Below are 22,977 nucleotides of genomic sequence, written 5' to 3' on the forward strand. Positions count from 1 at the left end.
CTAACTTTGGATATACACAAGTAGACACTAAAACTTGTATAAAGTTGAACAAGTAAACACATGAGTCCTACATGGCTTAAAGTAAACATACTTTCTCTGAGTTGAGATAAATACTCAAAAAGGCCTCTTTAAGAGCTAACTGCTGTGTACTCAATCTTTCAGAAAACTCTTTTACTTTTCTTAAAATAATACTCTTTCTTCATGTAAAAATGAAAATTTGGGAAATACTTTCCATTATACTCTTTCTCAAACTCCTCTTTACTTCTTCAAAACTCAGTTTAAATAATTATGTTTTATTTAAAAGATTCTCAATAAGAATTCAATGAATACTCAAGAATAGGGTTCATGCTGGAAAATATACATGAACAATCAACTCAATAATTGCAACAAACAATGTATGACAATTCAATTATTAGAAATAGAAATTCAATAATCAACAACTGAAGGACTCAGAACTCAATATCAATCATCTCAAGAATACTCAAATATAAGGATAGAATCTTAGATTACTACTTACTGATGTGAAAGTAGATGCATGACATTAAGATGAACTAGTCCAACACTATGATAGCCTTACATACATGGAAAAACGAAGTTTTTGGCAAAATCGACAAAATTCAAAGAATACTTGAAACCTTAGCTTTTCTCCTCGTGGAACGTTTCTCTAATGATTTGAAGTGTTAATGAACGTAAAAGAACTAATTAACACTTTCTAACCCCTTAGCTAGGTGTAAACCATCGTGGTTTAGGCTTAGAATAGGGGTTAAAATGATGTCGTTTATGTAAAAAATGCATAGGAGACAGACCAAAACGGCCCTAGCTTAAGAACCTATCAGAGTGCCCTTCGAGGAAGTCTTCACAGACTGTGTATTGCTCCACGGTCCGTGAAACACTTCATGGGCTGTATAGCTATCTGTGAACCTTCGCCTGTCTGATAGGACCTTACTAAAATGGGCATAACATTTTACTTTGAACTCAAAATTGGGCAAAATTGGACGTGTTGGAAATAGGATTCAAAGACCTTTAATTTTAAAGGTCATGGGCCACATAATTCATTATGTTCTGAGAGATATGGTTATTTGAAGTTGACCTTACAAATAAAAGCTGATGGGTGACTTGTATGACCCCTAAACAGACCATACAAGCCACCAAAGACTATGTAGGGTTTCATACATGTGATTCACCATTTGGAAGCTCTGGATTAGGCTTGTGAAAAAATCAGGTCAAACCATTAACCCGAACTGATTTTTGGTTTATTGGGCTAACGGGTCGGGATATTGGGAAATTGGTTTGGGGCTCGGTTCAGTAATTTATTTTATTGGGTAATCGGTTCGGGGGTCGGGTTGGGAAGGCAGAATCTTGGGGTACCCGATACCCCGATAAGACCCGCTATTTTTTATTCCTAAATTTTCTAATTTCACAATTCTCAGTTAGGGACTTAGGGTTTATAATTTTTAGGACTTCGTTAGAAAACTTTTCATTCTCGTCGCTCCTCTCGACTCGTTTCTCCAAATTCCAAACTCCAAAGTTTCTCCAAATTCCAAAATTAGGCGAGGCGACGACTAACCAACTCCAGTCACTCAGGCGTCCGACGAGGCAATGACTACTCCAGTCACTCAGGCGATGACACAAGGTAATGACTAACGATGACACCTCAAGCATGCAATTCTTTTATTCGTTCCATTTATCATCACATGCCTATTTTCATGATTCAAATGAAGGAACATAATATTGGCTTGTTAGTCGAGCTTTAGTTACTCTGAAGAAGGGCATATTGATGCGTACTTTTGGTGTATCTTTTGATAGTGTCTCTTCTCTATGTTATACCAGCTTGTTGTCTAGTCGGATTGAGATATGAATTCAGTGCATTTGTGTACTATATTTTGGTCTAATAGATGATTTTCGTAATGGTGTAGTTCATTTGTAGCAGCTTGTTCTGCATTGGTGCTAAAATTTCCTCCTTTAAATTGCATTTGTTGGTTGACTAATAGGTGAACAAGCTCAAATTTCAGAAGTTAGAAGCTCGACTGCTCGAAACTTCGAGTCTTACTCTTCTCAGTTCTCAGTTCTCACGACTTCTGCAATCTGCACAGAACTACTCGGCTCTCCAGTCTCAGGTTCTTAGTCGCTCATTGCTCACGCCTCACAAGTAAGTCTCAAAATTTTAAATTCACTTAATTTCAAGATTTTAAATTCACTTAATTGTTGCTTTGTGTGATGTGTCTATTGTCATGTGTGTAAAATCTGATTCTACTTAGCGTACTGTTTGTACTTTGTAGTTCTTGCTTTAAGATCAGCTACTGGTCCAAAGTATGTGAATAATTGTTTCAAACTTTAATGTCTAAGATCAGCTACCTGGCATGGAAGTAAAATTAGAGGTGAATCCAATATTTAAGTTTTAACGGGTTCATATGTTTAAAGTTATGAGTTCATATATACTATTTGTTGCAATTTTTGTGAATTTCTACATATAAATTTATGCTCGGGTTTTGAAAGTTCTAGGTTCAGATGAATCTGGTGTCTATATGCTACATCCACATCTGAGTAAAATACAAAGAAACAATCACATTTGCTTAAATCCAACAGAAAAATTAGAAGCTCATATAGGATCTCTTGGTTCGTGAACCACTATTTGTATTACAGTCACTATAGATTTACTTGGGATGCTGTCAATATTAGTATCCTTTGTTTAGTACTCAGGTGTATAGTAAGTGAATTCATACGCTTTAACTTCTTTTATATTCATTAGCTGTAGAGATAATATCTTTTGAGGCTTAAATATTTTAGAGAAACTTTATGATATCTGTATATTTGGTGCTACATCCATGGACAAATTTTGATGGTTGCTTATACAACTTGATCGAAACTTTAAGTGTGGTCTAAAGAATTTTTGGAAGTTGTTCAATGTTGTAGAAATCCACAGCTTGGCACTTTGGCTCATTTGTTTGTACTTTGTTGTCTTCTAGTTGCTGCTTTGTGTGATGTGTCTATTGTCATGTGTGTAAAATCTGATTCTACTTAGCCTATTGTTTGTACTTTGTAGTTCATGCTTTAATAAAACTACTTAGTCTTTGTTTAGTTCCTTCAAGGCTTCAACAATTCATTACTTCATCGACCTCTTATAAAAAATAGTTCAAAAAATGATTATTTTATATCTTTTCATAATTTTTGGTGAAAATATCATGGCTGAAAATATCATAATTGATAAGGTTATTGGTGAAAGTGGAGCTTCTAATTCAAATGCAATAGGTCAAAGTAAAATTGTTGAGTCTAAAGTAAAGAAAGGAAGGAAAAAAAGATCTCCTGCGTGGGATCATTTTTCTCGTAAAACTGATTAAGATGGAAGTGAAAAGGGTGTTTGTAACTATTGTAAGAAAGAGTATTTTGCTGACACAAAAGAACATGGTACAACGCAATGCTTACTCATATATCCAAATGCCCAAAGATGCCTTATATTATTGATATTAAACAATCAAGATTAGCATTTCAACCAATGATGAGGGTAACAAGGGTGATGTAGTTGTTGTTCCATGGAAATTTGACCAGGAAGAGTGTAGAAAGGCCTTGTGTCGTATGATAATTATTGATGAGCTTCCTTTCAAATTTGTTGAAAAAGAAGGTTTTAAATAATTTATGAAAGGAACATAACCTTGTTTCCACATTCCTTCCCGTACCACTGTGACTCGTGATTGTTTTGATCTTTTTGATGAAGAAAAACATAAGTTGATGGTTGTTTTTAAGGAAACACAATAAAGGGTGTCTTTAACCACTGATACTTGGACTTTCATATAAAGAATCAATTATATGGTCATTACTGCTCATTGGATTGATAAAAAATAGACTTTGCATAAAAGAATTATCAACTTTTATCCAATCTCTAGTCATAGAGGTGAAGATCTTGGAAAGTCTATTAGTAAGTGCTTACATGAGTGGGGATTGCATCGAATTTTCACTATTACAGTTGATAATGCTGGTTCAAATAGTGTGGCAATAACTGAGTTGTCTAAGCAATTAACTAAATGGGGGACCAACCTAATGGGTGGTAGTCACCTTTATATAAGGTGTATGGCTCATATTGCAAATCTTATTGTTCAAGACGGTACAAAAGAAGCAAATGTGTCTATTGAACGAGTTAGGCAAGCAGTGAGATACATCAAACAATCTCCTGCTATGTGGAAAAAGTTTCAAGAATGTTGTGAAGATGAAAATCTTACTAAAAAGTCTTTATGCTTGGATGTTCCTACACGGTAGAATTCCACCTACATGATGTTGAGCAGGGTTATTGAATCCGAAGGTGCAATTGTAGAGTACGCCGATCGTGATATTGGCTTGCACTACATCTTAAGTTTGTTGATATTGTGGATAAAAATTCTACAGGTACACTTTTGAGTAGTGATTGGGAGGAGGTAAAGAGAATTACAAAATTTCTTGAAATATTTTTTAATATTACTTTGAAGATATCTGGATCACGATATGTTACATCAAATCTTTATTTTCTTGAAATTTGTCAAGTTGGTGTTTACTTGAATCAATTGATATCAAATAAAGATCATGTTTTGGCTGAAATGACAGAAAATATGAAGGAGAGATTTGATAAATTTTGGGGTGATACTGAAAAAATGAATAAGATTGTTTTCATACCATGTGTTTTGGATCCTAGTCACAAATTCAGCACTCTTGGCTTTGCACTTAAGAAGATGTTTGGAGAAAAAGGGGCTGCTTTAGAAATTGGTGTGCGAACGTACATGGAATCTTTGTTTAATGAGTATACAAAGCCTATTTCAAATGATAAAGGTGGCCAATTTTCTTCAACTGAGGTGGATACTTCTGAATCAAGGTCTGTAGGAGAATTTGGATTTTTTTTTTGAGGAATTACATAAACATACATCTGAAAAGGGAGGAGCAACTTCAAAGTCAGAATTAGTTAAATATCTTGATGAAGAAATTGAAATTGGAAAATCAGATTTTGATGTACTGCTTTGGTGGAAAGTTAACTCACCTAGATTTCCATTTCTTTCTGAGATGGCTCGAGATGTGTTGGCTATTCTCGTTTCAAGTATGGCGTCTGAATGTGCTTTTAGTACTGGAGGGCACATACTTGATTCATTTAGGAGTTCATTTACTCCTAAATTGGTACAAGCTCTAGTGTGCCTTCAATATTGGCTTCAGAGTGAGCCACAACCCATAAGTATTGTGGAAGATTTAGATTTTCTTGAGCAACTTGAAGAAGGTAAGAAAAGAACCTTATTGATGTAAAATTATGAATAGTTTATTTAATACTTTTATTGTTCAAGCCTTGAGCCTTGACTTGTTATCGTATTTCTCTTTAGATTTGGCTAAACTTGGAAAAGAACTTTGCATTGATGACATGTAAAATTGGAGGTTTCCTTCACTAACTCTACTACAGGAGAAGAAGGGTAGATATCTTACTATTGAGGTGGACTTTTATATACATGTGTTATCTTGTCTTTATGTCTGATTTATGATTGAGTTCTCTTATGACTAATGAGTGTGTTAAATTATGGTTAATACAAATACTTGTGGAAAGCAAGCTCCCAGTAGAACTTGGTGTTCTTCATCAGTTCATCTTGACTTTTCTTTCAATTTTAGCCATCAAAATCTCTAATACTTTCTATGTTTCTTTGTTAATCAGATTTCATCATGCCTCGACTTCATGGTTCTAATGCTCGATCACATGTTCGGAATCACTATGAAAAACTTGAAGAAAAAGAAGATGAATCGTGGATAGTAAAATGCATTGATTGTGGTCGTGTTACTTATTACCATTCGCACAATACTGGGACTGCCTCCTTAAGGAGGCATGTTAAGCGTTGTTTGGAAAACATGAATCAGAATCATCAACTCTCTAGGATTGATGACTAGTTATTATTTTGTTTACTTGAACATGAACTATTAGTACTATGTTTGAACTTAATTTTCAGGTTGTATGACTGCTATTTTGGATTTTTGAAATTTTGTTTGTGCCTGTGTGGGCTGTGGCAGACTGGCAGTGACTTTATGTTAGAGTTTAGACAATTTTAAGTTAAGTTGTGCTGCATTTTGACTTCTGCAATGTTGTAGGCTTGCAACTCGTAGTGTTGCTGTTTTATTCCGTTATTTTAATATGATATTTCATATTTGCATTGAAAAGTTTTTTATTTCGTTATTTTAATATGATATTTCATATTTGTGTTGAAAAATTTATGCAAGTGTTGTTGTGTTGAGTGTTGAGAGTTTCGTGTTGCTGGCTATGAGTTGCTGGCTTGTTGTTGTGTTGATTGTTGAGTGTTTGGTGTTGTTGAATTGTTGTGTTGTGTTGAGAGTTGGGTGACGGCAACTGGCAAGGCCTTATGGGTGTTGTTGTTGTGTTGACCGTTGAGAATTTGGAAATTATAGTGAGTTGGTATTGCTAGGAATTGATATTTAGTTTGAATCTTCTTTAACTTTTTAAAGTTGTAGTATTACTTTGTGCCTTGGTGACAGGTGATTAAGATTTAGAAATTTGAAAAAGAAAATGTTTTGGCTCAGTTTTGTGCTTCTAGTTTTCTAATTGCAAATTGCAGGCTGCAGTAAATAATTACATGGAGTTGATTAGTTTAATTATATTGTCTTCAATTCTTCATGCGATTTTTTATTTAAAAAAAATGTGTGATATGTTAACGGTTAACCTGATAACCGAACCGATAAGAGTTGATAACCGATTAACCGATAATCGATTAATCGATAACTTAATGGTTCTTTAATGGTTTAGCTAGTCTACAAACCGATAACCGATTAACAAAACTGATAATGTTCAAAATCGAACCGAACTGACCGATATGCAGCCCTACTCTGGATGGTTGGGAACCTTGCCCTAAACGGACCATGGACTCCTAAACAGACCATTTAGGGTTCTGTGAAGGGTCCATGGTCAATTTTTGGGTTTGTGGACTTGCCTGTTAGCCTTCTTTGGCCTTTCTCAAAGTTCGAGGTGTTACACAAAAAAATCAAATTTTAATAGTAGAGTTGCAAGTTGTTATAGAATTATTAGGGTCTTAGCTTAGAATTTTTTGGGGTTTTACAGAATATATAGCACACCAGTTGGAGTTATATCTTAAGTTCACGCTCGGAGGCTATTGGCAAGCAGATGTCTGTCCTACTTGGACTATGTACGTGATTTGAGTAAGGAGGTCCCTCTTGTGGAGTTGGTTCCAATTGTCTATGAGTTTGTAGATATGTTTGAACCAGCTGGCCTACACCTAAAAGTGTGATATTGACTTTCCCATTGAGCTTTAATTGGGTACTCGACCTATTTCTGTTCCGCCATATCAGATGGCTCCTACAGAACTCAAGGAGCTCAGTGTTTAGCTTAATGATCACTTAGGTAAGGGATTTGTCAGGCCTAGTGTATTGCCTTGGGGTGGTCCAATTTTGTTTGTGAAGAAGAAGGATGGTTTGATATGCATATGTATCAATTATAGATAGCTGAATAAGGTGACGGTGAAAAATTATTACCCCATGCCTAGGATTGATGATTTGTTTGACAAGCTTTAGAGTACCACAATGTTCTTGAAGATTGATCCAAGGCATGGTTACCATCAGTTGAGGATCAGGGCAGCAGACATCCCTGAGGGACTAGATATGACCACTATGAGTTCCTAGTGATGTCTTTTAGGTTGACTAATTTCATTGTTTCCTTCATGGACTTGATGACGCAAGTGTTTGAGCTGTATCTTGATTTTTTTCTATCTTGTTCATAGATGATATGCTAGTATACTCATAGAGTAGGAGTGATCATGAGCAACATTTAAGGATTGTGCTCCAGACTTTGAGAGATTAGCAACTTTATGCTAAGTTCTCAAAGTGTGAGTTTTGGTTGAGTCTGTAGCATTCTTTGGACATGTGGTGTCCAAGGAAGGCACCGTGGTAGATCTGGAGAAGATTGAGGAAATTCAGGATTGGGCAAGGCCTATTTCGGTTACTTAGGTTCAATGCTTTGTCGGATTGGTAGGCTACTACAAATGGTTCATGGAGGGCTTCTCCACCATTGCAACACCTCTGACCCAGTTGAATAACCTTGATGTGCCTTTGAGTGGTCTGAGGTGTGTGAGTTGAGATTTTGGAAGTTAGAGGAGTTGCTGACTACTGCTCTTATATTGACACTCCAGTTGAGGGTGAGGGCTTCACGGTCTAATGTGATGCATCTAAAGTTGGTTTGGGTTGTGTATATATAGATTGAGGCCGAGTTATTGCTAATATGTAAAGGCAGGTTAGGTTATATGAATGCAACTAGCCCAACCATGATTTGGACTTCGTGGTGGTAGTTTTTGCGGTTAAGATCTGGAGGCAGTACCTGTATGGAGTTTGTTGTGAGATCTACCATGATAACAAGAGTCTTCAGTACATCATCAATTAGAGGGAACTTAATTCGAGGAAGCATCGCTCGATTGAGCTTCTAAAGAATTATGACCTGTCTATTCTCTACCATCTAGGCATGACAAATGTAATAGAGGGCGCCTTGAGTCGGATGGTAGTGAGTATGGGTCCTCTAGATTTCTTATCTACTGTGGAGACATTCAATATTTAGCTAATTAGATGGTACAGTTGGATGTTTCAGATTTTAGGCGTGTCTTAGCGTATGTGTGAGTTCAGTTCTCTCTACTTGATCAGATTTGTAGCCAACAGTATGAGGATGAGGGCTTGGTGGCACTTTGAGATTGATTGTTCGCAGGTGACGCAAGTCAGAGGACCGTAGATTCAAATAGGGTTTTGAGGTTTGTAGGCCGTATTTATGTCCTAAGAGTGGGGGTTTGATTCAGATGATAGTTCGTTAGGCCCACAATTCTAGATACTATATCCATCCGGGCACCGCGAATATGTATGGTGATTTTAAGCAGCATTACTGGTGGAGTGGTATGAGGAGCGATATTGCTGATTATGTATTTAGTTGCCTTAGCTGCTAGCAGGTTAAGGACAATCACTTGAGACCTGGCAGTGAGTTTAAGAGATTACCCATTCCAGAGTGGAAGTGGGATCACATCATATACTTTATGGCAGGACTTCCCCGGACTTCTAGAGATGTTGACAACATTTGGGTCATCATTGATTAGTTGACTGAATGAGCACACTTCCTCCCTGTTCAGTCTACATTCAACGCCAAGTGGTTAGCCCATATCTACATGCATGAGGGGGTCCATCTTCATGGTGTGCGGGTCCCAATTATTTTAGTATGGAGTGCTCAGTTTACTTCTAGCTTCTAGAGGACTTTTCAGAATGATTTGGATAATCGTGACCCTCCTTCTCACATCTGTGATGGACATTTGACAGACGCAATCTACTGTCCTTCTGAGGACTGAAAAGGCATTTTCTTGGTCATTTCTTGGCGGTATTGAGTGATTACAGTTTTACACGTCTGTAATCGTCGAGGCTTTACTGTGGTATGACTGGGGCATGTTGGTGGACCTTCGTTTGAAGTGAATTCTTATTTGAAGCTGCTGTCCCTCCCTTAATTTGTGAATTCTTGTAAGATTGTTGTTGGTTGTTTCTAAGCCTCGAATTGTGTTCAATTTTGGGACACAAGTTCGAGGTGTGGTTTAGGACATCTTGATGGGTACATTCTTGAAATTCTAGTGCGGGTCCCACAAATTCTTATTGACTCTAAAATTGTTTTGTCTCCATTTTAAGAGTTTTAATGTCTTAAAAACTGTACCTACGTTTTAATCCTAGTTTTGATAGCGTGGCAGTGTTTGGAGGCCATTCAGAAAGGAAAAGTTTCGGCCTTGTGATTGTGGGCATGTGTGGTCGGCATATAGGTAGGCTACGACTTCCTTTCCTTCTTAGATTAAGCATGAATGTGCAAATTTATTATGATTGGTATGAATTGGGGGTGGGTACGTAATTAAATCTTCTTCTCTTTTAGAGAAAATATTTTAGGATTGATCGACTTGAATTTGAGTGTAGTACTATGCTAGTTGAGGGTTGTTTGTGTGTTGCAACTTTCTATGTGATTTACTTGTATTATCATGTGTGTTCTGAAGCATGTTCAACCTTAGTCTAAGATAGGATAATGATGCCTTAGACTCTCCCCTTTGCAGTTTATCATATTTCCGACGTCATTTTAGACAAACTAGGTCCTTCTAGACTTGAATAACATACTTGCTTTTGGTAGTATGAGCCTTTGTTTAGGAGTTTGTGCAGCTTCTTAGACCTTCTATTCTCTCTCCCCATATCTAGATCTCCGATGCGTTACCTGAGGTTTGTGTTATCGCGACGATTAGAGAGTGAGTCATACAAGGATGGGAGCCTTCTGTTGATACCTTTGGATGGATGACATTCCATGATGACAAAGTATTAGTATTTGAATCCGCTTCGTAGTCGATATGATCTTTATTCACTCTTGCTAGCTAGGATGTGAGTTGGATGGACACTATGATTATTTCCAGTTTGAGGCAAGTGTGCTATAGTTCGAGGACATTCTCCTATGTCAGAGGTTGATGTACTATGGTTCGAGACCGTTATTTCCAGCCTGAGACTATTGTTTACGGTTTGAGGCCGTTCCTTCTTTGGAATACTATCACTTGAGGTTAGAGGCCCGGTTGACTCTTATTTGGACTTGGGATTGGGTGTTTTATCTTTATAGTCTTAGATATTCTGTGTTCCTTTTGGGCTTATGAGGGTCGTTTATGTTTTTTTTAAACTTGCGCACGAGTGTAACTTATGGGCTTATGGGGTCAAGTTAGGTTTAACTTAGTTGTAGTTAGATTTACTTTCTGTATGCTCATGTACTTTCTTTCCCGCTGTGACCTTTGTATGTGTATAGATTCTATCTTTTTAGATTGTTATTACCTTTCTTGCTCAGTCGGCCTATGATGCCTACTGAGTACCTTTGTTTTGATAATTACACTACACTCTGCATCTTTTTCTTGATGTAGGTCCTAATAATAGCTACCAGCGGTGATCGTTCGTGCTATCTTTTGTAGCTTGTGGATATCAACGATGAGGGTGATCACTTGGTGTCCTGGACCTGCCTGTCTCCTTTTGTATAGATATTAGCTTGTCTTTTGCCTTTGAGATGACTTGTTGCAGTCCACTTTTGGGACTTGTATTTATTCTTGTTAAACAAATCTGTACTCGTGACTTCCAAAATCTGGGAGGGCATCTTTTGTTTATATAGTTTTTGTTTTTTTTTCTTTTCTTACTATTAGTATTATTTATTGTTTAGTTCTATCCTTGTACCCACTACTTGTCATTCCAGGTACGAGTCGGCTTACCTACTGGTGTTATTTAGTACGTGCCATCATGGCTCAAGAAGCCGGGTCGTGATAGTGGGCTGGGCATTTCGACACATAGCATGATCCTATTGACTTATTTGTTTGACTTGTCATACCACATCGTTTGACACATGGCGCTAAACTAGACCTTTAGGATGAGATGACATCTGGCTTAGCAAACTGAGCTCATCTATTGTAGTCCAAATCAATTAATTTAGACTTCAATTAAATCCATATTGGACTAAAGCGATTAACCGAATTATATTAATACATAATATTTATTTGGATTAATATATCTATGAATTAAATATAATACGAATCATTTTATTAATTTATATTTAATAAATTTTAAATGATTACATTAGGGGTGTGTATCAATCGATACGGTTCGATTTTAAGTATTATCGGTTCGGCTTATCGGTTTTCTATTTTTAAATATGCTAAATCCATAACCAAACCAATAAGATATTTGTTATCGGTTTTTGGTTATCGGATTTGGTCTTTAACGGTTTAGTTTTTGATTTAACCAATAAGAAAATGATTTCAAAACGAATACATGACTTGTCCAACAATTTAACGCGAAATTAAAAAAAGGGAAATTTAATTACTCATTGAGTGCAAAAATTCTGCTTAGTGTAGTAAAAGTATGGCAAATACTCATAATTTACAACCCTGGTCGTTGCCTAACCTTTTTCGTTGTCGTTCTTAGTTCTTTAGGTTTTTGACGTTATGAACGTAAAGACTAAAGTAATACTGAAACCTAAAGGGTAAATGCAGAGAGAAGAGTTAATTAAGTAATATTAATTGTGTAGGGTCCTTATAGTTATAGTCTAATATATTGATTATATTAATATTTTTTGTTTGATATTTATGTATGACTAAAAATTAAAATAGTAAATTATTATATTCGTAATGGGTTATCGGTTAACCCAATAACCCAATATAAAAAACCAATACCGAACCGATAACCCAATAATTTTTTTTATAAAACCATTAAATAGCCGTTAACCCAATAACACAATAACAATAAACAGATAACACCTTTTCGGTTCGGTTTATCGGTCGGTTCGATTTTCGCACACCCCTAGATTACATATATGTTTTAATATTTTAACAATATTAAAAGTCTAAAATAAATTTTATCTAAACTAAACTAGAGACATGTTAGAAAAAACTGTGAAATGATCTTTAAAAGTTAATGATATACCATAAATTTCTCATAGACACAAATAAATATAGAATGGAAATAACAATAAATTTCCATAAATATTCTGAACCGTCCTCTATAAATTAATTGAATAAATTGTTAATCAGAAACATATTTCATAACCTCAAAATTAATATTGAACAAAATGACAAAGTCTAGCGTCTGAAAAATTCTTTATGGTGTCCTTTTCATTGTGTTCCTTCTCTTAGGTATTTCATTTTATACCACATTTATCTACAACTAAACAATAATAACTTAAGTTGGGGTGCTTATGAAAAATATAAAAACTAAAACATAATTGACATAAATTGGAGAAAACATAGACATTTCTTTGATTTAATTTAGTTTTGATTATTAAAATTGTTAACATTTTATTAGTGTTTCAAAACATTAATTTTTTTTTTGAATTGGTCAAACTAAACTGACTATAAAAATACCCATTTTAAAAAATTACAGTACCAGTTAATCTTTTACAATATTGATTCTTGGTGTTTGACATCCAATATATGTCTTCACTTTCTTGTTCGATTTTTACTTTTATAAATTCAAGAATTTGTTTCATGTTTAGAATAAATTAAAAAATATAATATTATATATTTTTAAAAAATCGACAAAAACCCATATTAACTAACAAAATCAAAGAAATAAAAAATTGGCTTAATTGATTTTGCTTGGTTCCAATATTTGAAAAATCTACTTAGTAAGTTTGGTTGTCCTTAAGTGAAAATACGCCCAAACCAAACCATTAACACCTGTAGCATCAACAAGTCAATTTCTTTTCTTTATAATTTTTTTACTTTTATTATTAGTAAAAATTGATTTATTTTACAAAAAACGAACGTATAAAGTGATTAGTTGAAGTTATAAGATAATGCATATAAATGTTTCCCAAATTTGGGATAAAATCAAATAATGCACTTATATATTTAATATTATATTATGTACCTGATACCTCATGTTAGAAAATTTTGAAGCTTGATATAAAAAAAATCTACAATCAAATTTGAATTTTAGGTTTGGTCCAAGGAGATGGTTTGAAATGTTGCACTGACAACCACATCGGGAGATGTGTTCCAGGCTCCAGTGATGAAACAACATGTGATAATCTTTGCAAGCAAAATTGCAAGGGAGGCCACTGTAAAGTCATAGGCTCAAAATCTCCCAATCATTTCTGTCATTGTCTTTGTTAACAATCCTTCAAATTTAATCTCTACATGTGACTAATTTTATGATAGAGAGTCTATTAAGATTCAATCTACATATATTGTAATTTATTTTAAAATAATCTAAATCTCTTTAATTTTTTATTGCTTTGTAATTAGTTTTATCTTTTACGCTAACGTTATCTCTAAATTATTGTAGTAAAGAAGTTAAATATTATAATCTAAAAATGGTCAAAAAATCTAACACCTTGGATTTTGGAAAACGGAAATGATAGCATTTTTTTTTCTGCTGTTGTGTTCTACGCGTCCGGTCTATGGGCCGAAGAAAGTGGGTTAAATTTATGGAAAAAATAAGTTGCAATATCACATTCTACGGTCGACTAGGACGGTGTGTCAAAAGATTTACGAGTCATAGTTAGGTCTCGTAGGAAGGTGATAAGAATCGGGTTACTAGAATAAAAAAGAAAATAATGGGGAAGCAAAATTATAAAGATTAAAGACAGAAATTGAAAGATATGCGAAATTCAAGAATAAAATCCCCAATTTCAAAATAAAGTACTGAGAACCTTAATTGATCTTAGTATTCAAAATTAGCGGATTAAGACTAATTATGATACTAATAGAGTCAATTCAAGAACTTAAAACAAAAGTGATCTAGACCCCTATTACAAAGAAACTAGAGACAACAATTAGTATAAGACTAATTACCTTCTTTAATTTACGAATAAAAACCAAAGATATCAAGTTAAAGAATTAATCTCACCTCTTAAAAATCGTTCTGATAAGGTTGTAACATAAATTCCAAGTAAACACAAAGGTGTAAAGAAGAGAAACTCTCAATTAATAATAATGTTGTCTGTCGAAATAATAAAATCAAACCCCTATATAGAGGAAAAACCTATCCCAAATAGAATGGAATTTAAATCCTACTTTTCTGGAAACTTTAAACTAGGATGACTTTTAAACTAGGAAACTTTTTAAAATAGGAAACTTAAATAAAGGTTTTTAAACTAGGAATCTTTGACTAAACTTTGACTTTAACCATTCAGCTTTTTGGGCTCCTTTGTTGGGCTTTGTGTGGTCCATTCTTCTTCCATTTGGGCTTGGACTTGAACCATAAAATATGTGTAGCACCTACTCCATTCTTCTCTACAATTCTTGGATTCGTTCTTGGGCTTTTCTTCCATGATAAACATCTTCTTGATTTCCCGTTGATGCCCAATGACCTTAGCTTGTAACTCCTTATCTTGAGACCTTGATGGTCTTCCAAGGACTTCTATAGCCTCAGCCATGTCCATGGAGCTATCATCCCCCTCTTCTTGAAAAGAATCCGTCCTCGAATTAGACCCCACATCAAACAAGGACAAGTCAGCAACATTAAAAGTAGCACTTACTTGATACTAGCCAGGCAAATCAAATTTGTAAGCATTGTCTCCAATGCGCTCGAGAACTTTGAAGGGTCCATCGCCTCTAGGATGCAATTTAGACTTCCTTTTGGTGGGAACCAGTTATTTACGCATGCGAATCCAAACTAAGTCCCTAGGCTCAAAAATGACTTGCTTTCACCCTTTGTTTCTTCTTAAGGCAACTTGTTTATTCCGTCTTTCAATGGCCAGTTTAGTTTGTTCATGTATCTTCCTCATCATCTCAACTTTATTCTTTCCATCAAGACTAGAAATATCATTGGTAGGCAGTGGCACTAAATCAAGGGGAGTAAGGGGGTTAAAACCATAAACAACTTCAAAAGGAGAAGACCCAGTAGAAGAATGAATAGTTCTATTATAAGCAAATTCCACCTAAGGCAAGTGATCCTCCCAAGAAGTTAATTTACCTTTCAAAACATCCCTCAACATGTTCCCTTATGTTCTATTCACCACCTCAATTTGCCCATCGGTTTGGGGGTGACAAGAAGTAGAAAACAACAATTTGGTCCCTAAACTTCCCCAAAGAACACAACAAAAGTGACTTAAAAACTTAACATCCCTATTACTAACAATAGTTCTAGGTATGCCATGTAATTTCACCACCTCCTTAACAAACAAATCAGCCACATGAGAAGCATCGTTAGTTTTCAAACATGGAATGAAGCCAGCCATCTTGGAGAATTTACCCACCACAACAAAGACACTATCCTTGCCATTCTTCATTTTTGGTAAACCTAAGACAAAATCCATAGAGATATCTATCCAAGGAGAAATTAGAACAGACAATGGAGTATACAACCCATGTGGTAAAACCCTAGATTTAGCATGTTTACATTCTAAACATTGTGCACAAAATTTTTCTACATCCTTGCGCATGCTAGTCCAAAAGAAATTTTTAGCACGTATATCTAAGGTTTTTGGCACTCCAAAGTGACCCATATGCCCCCCACAATGTGCCTCTCTTACAAAAACATCACACAATGAACATATAGGCACACACAACTTATTTTCCTTGAAAAGGAACCCATCACGTAGAGTGAATTTCTCAAAGGTCCCTTCAAATATGAATCATAAGAAACCCTAAAGTCTAAATCCTTAGCATATAGAGTCTTAATGTGATCACATCCCATTAGCTTAGAAGTAAAGGTAGAAACAAGCACGTACCTTCGGGACAATGCATCAGCCACCATGTTGTCCTTACCTTGTTTGTATGAAATCACATAAGGAAATGTCTCAATGAACTCCACCCACTTGGCATGCCATGTACTTAACTTAGCTTGCCTTTTCAAGTTCCTCAGTTGTCACACTCCGAGACTACCCCCGAGACGCGGACACGGGACCTAGGACCACAAGTGATCCCAGGCTAACCCTGCTGGCCTGATCATAAGCATACTAAAGATAATAAACTGATGCGGAAACTAATTCATAAATAAATATGAAAAGATGGGAATACCCATATACTATAACTGAGATAAATGATAACTGATGAGTTTAATACAAAGATTATATTAACTCAATACTAAGATGAATCTAACTATATCTAAAAATAGCCTCTAACTGACTAGAAATGTTGGCACAGGCCACAACTAAGTCTAGAAAAACTGAAACTAAGGACTAAAAATACTGAAAAAGAAACTCATGACTATTGTCCTCGGAGAATGATGACTCACCACTGATTCTACTGAACTAGAGATCGGGAACCAATCTAAGCGTGATCTGGATGCTTTGAACCTGAACCTACATCACGAGAAGATGTAGCGCAGAGTCTGCATCAGTACCCGAAGTGTACTAAGCATACATGATAGAATACAACTAAAATAACATATAACTAAACAAAGAAAATAAGCAATGACATAATCTGAACATGATATAGATACTGAATGTTGAGATAACTGAATACAGTGACCAATTTATAACATGCTGAAACTGAATACTGGATATACTGATAAATGGTCAATGCAATAGAATCTGACTGAACTGTGGGAGCTACTAATAGCCGATAATAAAACCATATCAGCTAAATGTGGAGTCTGATGTAAACGCCCCATCGAGAGGACCCAATATACCCTGCAAGAGGTATAGAGGCATACTGGCGTGATCACTAAAATGATGCCCACAGAGAGGACTTACAACCTACGTGGCTAGTAGTTCTGGGACTATTTGGGTACGCTGAACCCTAGTCCAACTCGGTATTATGCTACACCCAATGGATTAAGTGATTAACACATTATGACTGAATTTCTGTAAGTTACTGTATAGCTCAAACTGAACATGCAAAACTGAGAATGCAACAGTTAATCTGATAATGATGCATTCATAAACTGAGGTATGTATAACTGTCGCTATCTCTAACAATTAATCCATGACCATACCGAGTTTTGAAGGCTGTCTTCGGAATGTCGCTATCTCTGACTTTAAGCTGATGATAACCGGATCTGAGGTCTATCTTCGAGAAATGACTAGCACCCTAGAGTTGGTCAAACAAGTCATCAATCCTGGGGATGGGATACTTATTCTTGATGGTGACCTTGTTCAACTGTCTGTAGTCAATACACATTCTGAGTGAACCATCTTTCTTCTTCACAAACAACACTGGCGCATCCCATGACGAAATACTAGGTCTGATGAAACCCTTATCTAGAAGGTCTTTCAACTGCTCTTTTAATTCCTTAAGCTCAGGCTCCATGGAGGAATAAAGATAGGCTGGATATCTGGAAGGAGATCAATTCCAAAGTCGATTTCCCTTTCGGGAGGAACTCCGAGAAGATCATTTGGAAACACTTCTAGAAACACTTCTGGAAACTCATTGACTACTAGAACTGGCTCAAGAGTTGGGGATTCAGAACTAGAATCCTTAACCTGAACTAGAGGATAGAGATAACCCTTAGAGATCATCTTTCTGGCCTTAAGGTAAGAAATGAATCGACCCATAGGCGCTAAGCTACTACCCTTCCATTCTAAGATTGGTTCATTCAGAAACTGAAAACGAACAATCCTAGTTCTACAATCGACTGAGGCATAACAGGAATGTAACCAATCCATGCCTAGAATGACATTGAAGTCTACCATTTCTGACTCTACAAGATCTGCCGAGGTGACTTTCTGAGACACTGTGATAGGGCAATTTCTGTAGACCTGTCTAGCAATAACTGGGTCACCGACTTGAGTAGAGACTGAGAAGGGTTCTGAAAGAGTTTCTGGGCTAACACTGAATTGGACTGCTATGTAAGGAGTTACAAAAGACAAAGTAGCCCCTGGATCTAACAATGCATAAACATCAAGATCAAAGACTCGTAACGTACCAGTGACTACATCAGGAGAATCTTCCTGATATTGATGAGCCTGAAGACCATAGAGCCTATTTTGGCGTTGTCCGCCACCTGTACCAGACGAGTTACCCTGCTTAGTTGGGCGACCTGCTGGTGTTGTTGAAGTTGTAGACTGAGCTCTACCATTATTTCCTCCTTGACCCTGTCTAGAAGGACAATCCTTCAATCTATGACCAAACTAACTACACCCAAAGCATCCTTCCTTACCTGCAAGGCACTCGCTCGGATGGTTTTTACTACATTTCGGGCAAGTTTTAGTGCCTGAAACACTACTTTGAGACTTAGAGCCTAACGAACTACCTTTCTGATCGTTATGGAACCTGGGGGGATAGAACACTAGCTGATGAAGGGGCTGGAGTCGAAGGCTTCTACTGAAACTGCGATAGATTTCCACCACCCGATTTTTGTTGGGAATACTCGTAGTTACATGTTCTTGCTTTCTTAGTTTCCTTATCCTGTTCCCTAAGCTTATCACCCTCAACCTGCTGAGCATGAGTCATGAGCATAGAGATGTTCATGTGTCCCAACAACATAGTATTCTTGCACTCTATTTTCACTAAGTCTGACACTTCATACAAAAACTTATTCATCTGTGCCCTAGAATCAACAACCATGTGAGGAGCATACCTGGAGAGTTGGTTAAACTTGAGCCCATACTCTTGGACAGTCATGTTACCCTGCCTTAAGTTCCATAAATTCCTGGCCCTTGCTTCTCTCAACTCTATGGGGAAAAACCTATCCAGAAAGGTTTCGCTGAAACAATCCCAAGTAATAGGAGCTACATCTGTACCCCTGTTCTCCTTCCACTGAGCATACCAGATATGAGCCACATCCTTAAGTTGGTAAGATGCTAACTCAACCCGATCATTCCCAGTTACCTGCATCACTTCAAAGATCTTCTTGACTTCATCAATGAAGTTTTAGGGATCTTCTTCAACTTGCGATCCTAAGAACTCTGGTGGATTCATCCTAACAAAGTCTCGCACCCTGGCTGCAGCTGACCCAACATTGGCATTTACTGGAACTAGAGCCCGCTGATTGTTCTGGTTGGCCACACTCTGAGCCGACATCTAAATAGCATTCCTGAATTCTGTATTCGACACTTATTGATCAGGGACTGGAGGAGCTGCGTTTGCGTTTCTGGCATTCACATTCCTGGCGTTAGCTCTATGAAGAGGCATGATCACTGAAATGTAGAACATCGAGTTAGAATGGAATTTAGATCATACCTTACAAACGATAAGAGTAACAAGAAAATGAAGATTTCCTAAAACACTTTGTAGCCTCACCCTCATTAGATGTGGTACACTTCACACCCATGAAAACGACTCTACTTAGTGAGGTTTTTCAGAAATCCTATGACACTTAAACCTAGTGCTCTGATCCCAAGTTTGTCACGCCTTGAGACTACCCCCGAGATGCGGACACATGACCTAGAACTACAAGTGATCCCAAGCTAACCTTGTTGGCTTGATCATGATCATACTAAAGATAATAAACTGATGCGGAAACTAATTCATAAATAATTATGAAAAGATGGGAATACCCATATACTATAACTAAGATAAATGATAACTAATGAGTTTATTACAAAGATTATATTAACTCAACACTAAGCTGAATCTAACTATGTCTTAAAATAACCTCTAACTGACTAGAAATGCTGGGATAGGCCCCAACTCAGTCTAGCAAAACTGAAACTAAGGACTAAAAATATTGACAAGAAACTCATGACTATTGTCCTCAGAGAATGAGGACTCACCACTGATTCTGTTGAACTGGAGATCGGGAACCGATCTAAGCGTGATCTGGATGCTGAGAACCTGAACCTACATCACGAGAAGATGTAGCGCAAAGTCTGCGTCAGTACTTGAAGGGTACTGAGCATACATTATAGAATACAACTGAAATAGCATTTAACTAAACAAAGAAAATAAGCAATGACATAATCTGAACATGATATAGATACTGAATGCTGAGATAATTGAATATAGTGACCAATTTATAACATGCTGAAACTGAATACTGGATATACTGATAAATGGTCAATGCAATAGAATCTGGCTAAACTGTGGGAGCTACTAATAGCCGATAATAAAACCACATGAGCTAAATGTGGAGTCCGATATATACGCCCCATCGAGAGAACCCAATATACCCTGCAAGAGGTATAGAGGCATGCCGGCGTGATCACTGAAATGATGCCCACAAAGGGGACTTACAACCTATGTGGCTAGTAGTTTTAGGACTATTTGGGTACGCTGAACCCTAGTCCAACTCGGTATTATGCTATTCCTAATGGATTAAGTGATTAACACATTATGAATGAATTTATGTAAGTTACTGGATAGCTCAAACTAGGGCTGCATATCGGTCGGTTCGGTTTGGTTTTGAACATTATCGGTTTTGCTTATCGGTTATCGGTTTGTAGACTAGCTAAACCGTTAAAGAACCATTAAGTTATCAGTTAATCGGTTATCGATCCTTATCGGTTCAGTTATCGGGTTAACCATTAACATATCACACAATTTTTTAAAATAAAAAATCACATGAAGAATTGAAGACAATATAATTAAACTAATCAACTCCATGTAATTATTTACTACAGACTGCAATTTGCAATCAGAAAATTGGAAACACGAACGAAATAGAGGCAAAACGTTTTCTTTTTAAGGCTGTCACCTCTACTTGGTTTATGAGGGCAGCAGACCGAGAAACAAGTTCAATGTCATTTCCATCCAATACCAATTCATACTTAACTTTTTCAGAACAGACAACTGTAACCCCATCAAGCATATCGACTTTCCTCATCTGATATAGTGATGGCAAAGAAGTTAGTTCCTTTACTAACCTGCAGTAACATCTCAAAGGTGGACTTCTGTCCATCAAGAAAATTTGTGACAGACACATATCATGGAAAGCATTTTAAGCATCATAACATTATTCAAACAATAAATGTTATAGACTACTGCAACCTGCAAAGTGATCTCCATAGTATGGTGACAAAACTAGACTCAAGGAAGCAATTTAATTCCAATAATATAGAAAAATATTACAAACACTTAGCAGCAGAAGAAATTAAAAGAGCACATCAACCCATCAAAGACTGAATAAAACAGCAGCACTACAAGCTGCAAGCCAACAACATTGCAGAAGTCAAAATGCAGCACAACATTCACTGCCAGTCTGTCATAGCCCACACAGGCACAAACAGTATTTCAAAAATTTAAAATAGCAGTCACACAACCTGAAAATTTAAGTCCAAACATAGTACTAAAAGTTCACGTTCAAGTAAACAAAATAATAACTAGTCATCAATCCTTAAGAGTTGATGATTCTGGTTCCTATTTTCCAAACAATGCTTAACATGCTTCCTTAAGGAGGCAGTCCCAATTTTGTGTGAATGGTAATAAGTAACACGGCCACAATGAACACATTTTACTATCCACGATCCATCTTCTTTTTCTTCAAGCTTTTCATAGTGATTCCAAACAGGTGATCGAGCATTAGAATCATGAAGTCGAGGCATGATGAAATCTGATTGACAAAGAAACAGAGAAAGTATTAGATATTTTGATGGCTAAAAATGAAAGAAAAGTCAAGATAAACTGATGAAGAACACCAAGTTCTACATGGAGCTTGTTTTGCACAAGTATTTGTATTAACCATAATTTAACACTCTCATTAGTCATCAAAAAAGAGAAGTCAATCATAAATCAGACATAAAGATAAGATAACACATGTATATAAAAATCCACCTCAATAGTAAGACATCTACCTTCCTTCTCCTTTAGTAGAGTTAGTGAAGGAAACCTCCAATTTTACATGTCATCAATGCAAAGTTCTTTTCCAAGTTTAGCCAAATCTAAAGAGAAATACGAAACAAGTCAAGGCTCAAGGCCAAAACCATAAAAATATTAAATAAACTATTCACAATTTTACATCAATGAGGTTCTTTTCTTACCTTCTTCAAGTTGCTCAAGAAAATCTAAATCTTCCTCAATACTTATGGGTTGTGGCTCACTCCGAAGCCAATCTTGAAGGCACACTAGAGCTTGTACCAATTTAGGAGTTAATGAACTCCTAAATGAATCAAGTATGCGCCCTCCAGTACTAAAGGCACATTCAGACGCCACACTTGAAACGGGAATCGCCAACACATCACGAGCCATCTCAGAAAGAAGTGGAAATCTAGGTGAGTTAACTTTCCACCAAAGCAATACATCAAAATTTGATTTTCCAACTTCAATTTCTTCATCAAGATATTTAAATAATTCTGACTTTGAACTTGCTCCTCCCCTTTGAGATGTATGTTTTTGTAATTCCTCAAAAAAATTTCCCAAGCCTCCTACAGAGCTTGAATCAGAAGTATCCACCTCAGTTGAAGAACATTAGCCATTTTTATCATTTGAAATATGCTTTGTATACTCATTAAACAAAGATTCCATGTACTTTCGCACACTAATTTCTACAGCAGCCCCCTTTTCTCCAAACATCTTCTTAAGTGCATAGCCAAGAGTGCTAAATTTGTGACGAGGATCCAAAACACATGGTATGAAAACCATCTTATTCATTTTTTCAGTATCACCCCAATATTTGTCAAAT

The 22,977-nt window shown here is 36.3% G+C and overlaps 1 long non-coding RNA gene across 1 annotated transcript; it reads right to left on the bottom strand.

Moving 5' to 3' along the window:
• Nucleotides 1-21,700: 21,700 nt before the first annotated feature.
• LOC125863744 (uncharacterized) lies at nucleotides 21,701-22,635 on the bottom strand. The gene is made up of 3 exons (XR_007446211.1): nucleotides 22,337-22,635; nucleotides 22,151-22,237; nucleotides 21,701-21,909 (listed from the first exon to the last, which is right to left on the bottom strand). It is a non-coding gene; the product is annotated as an uncharacterized LOC125863744 (long non-coding RNA).
• Between the last annotated feature and the right edge of the window lie 342 nt (nucleotides 22,636-22,977).

Source organism: Solanum stenotomum, chromosome 1, assembly GCF_019186545.1.
Source record: "Solanum stenotomum isolate F172 chromosome 1, ASM1918654v1, whole genome shotgun sequence".
NCBI classification, from domain to species: Eukaryota; Viridiplantae; Streptophyta; class Magnoliopsida; order Solanales; family Solanaceae; genus Solanum; species Solanum stenotomum.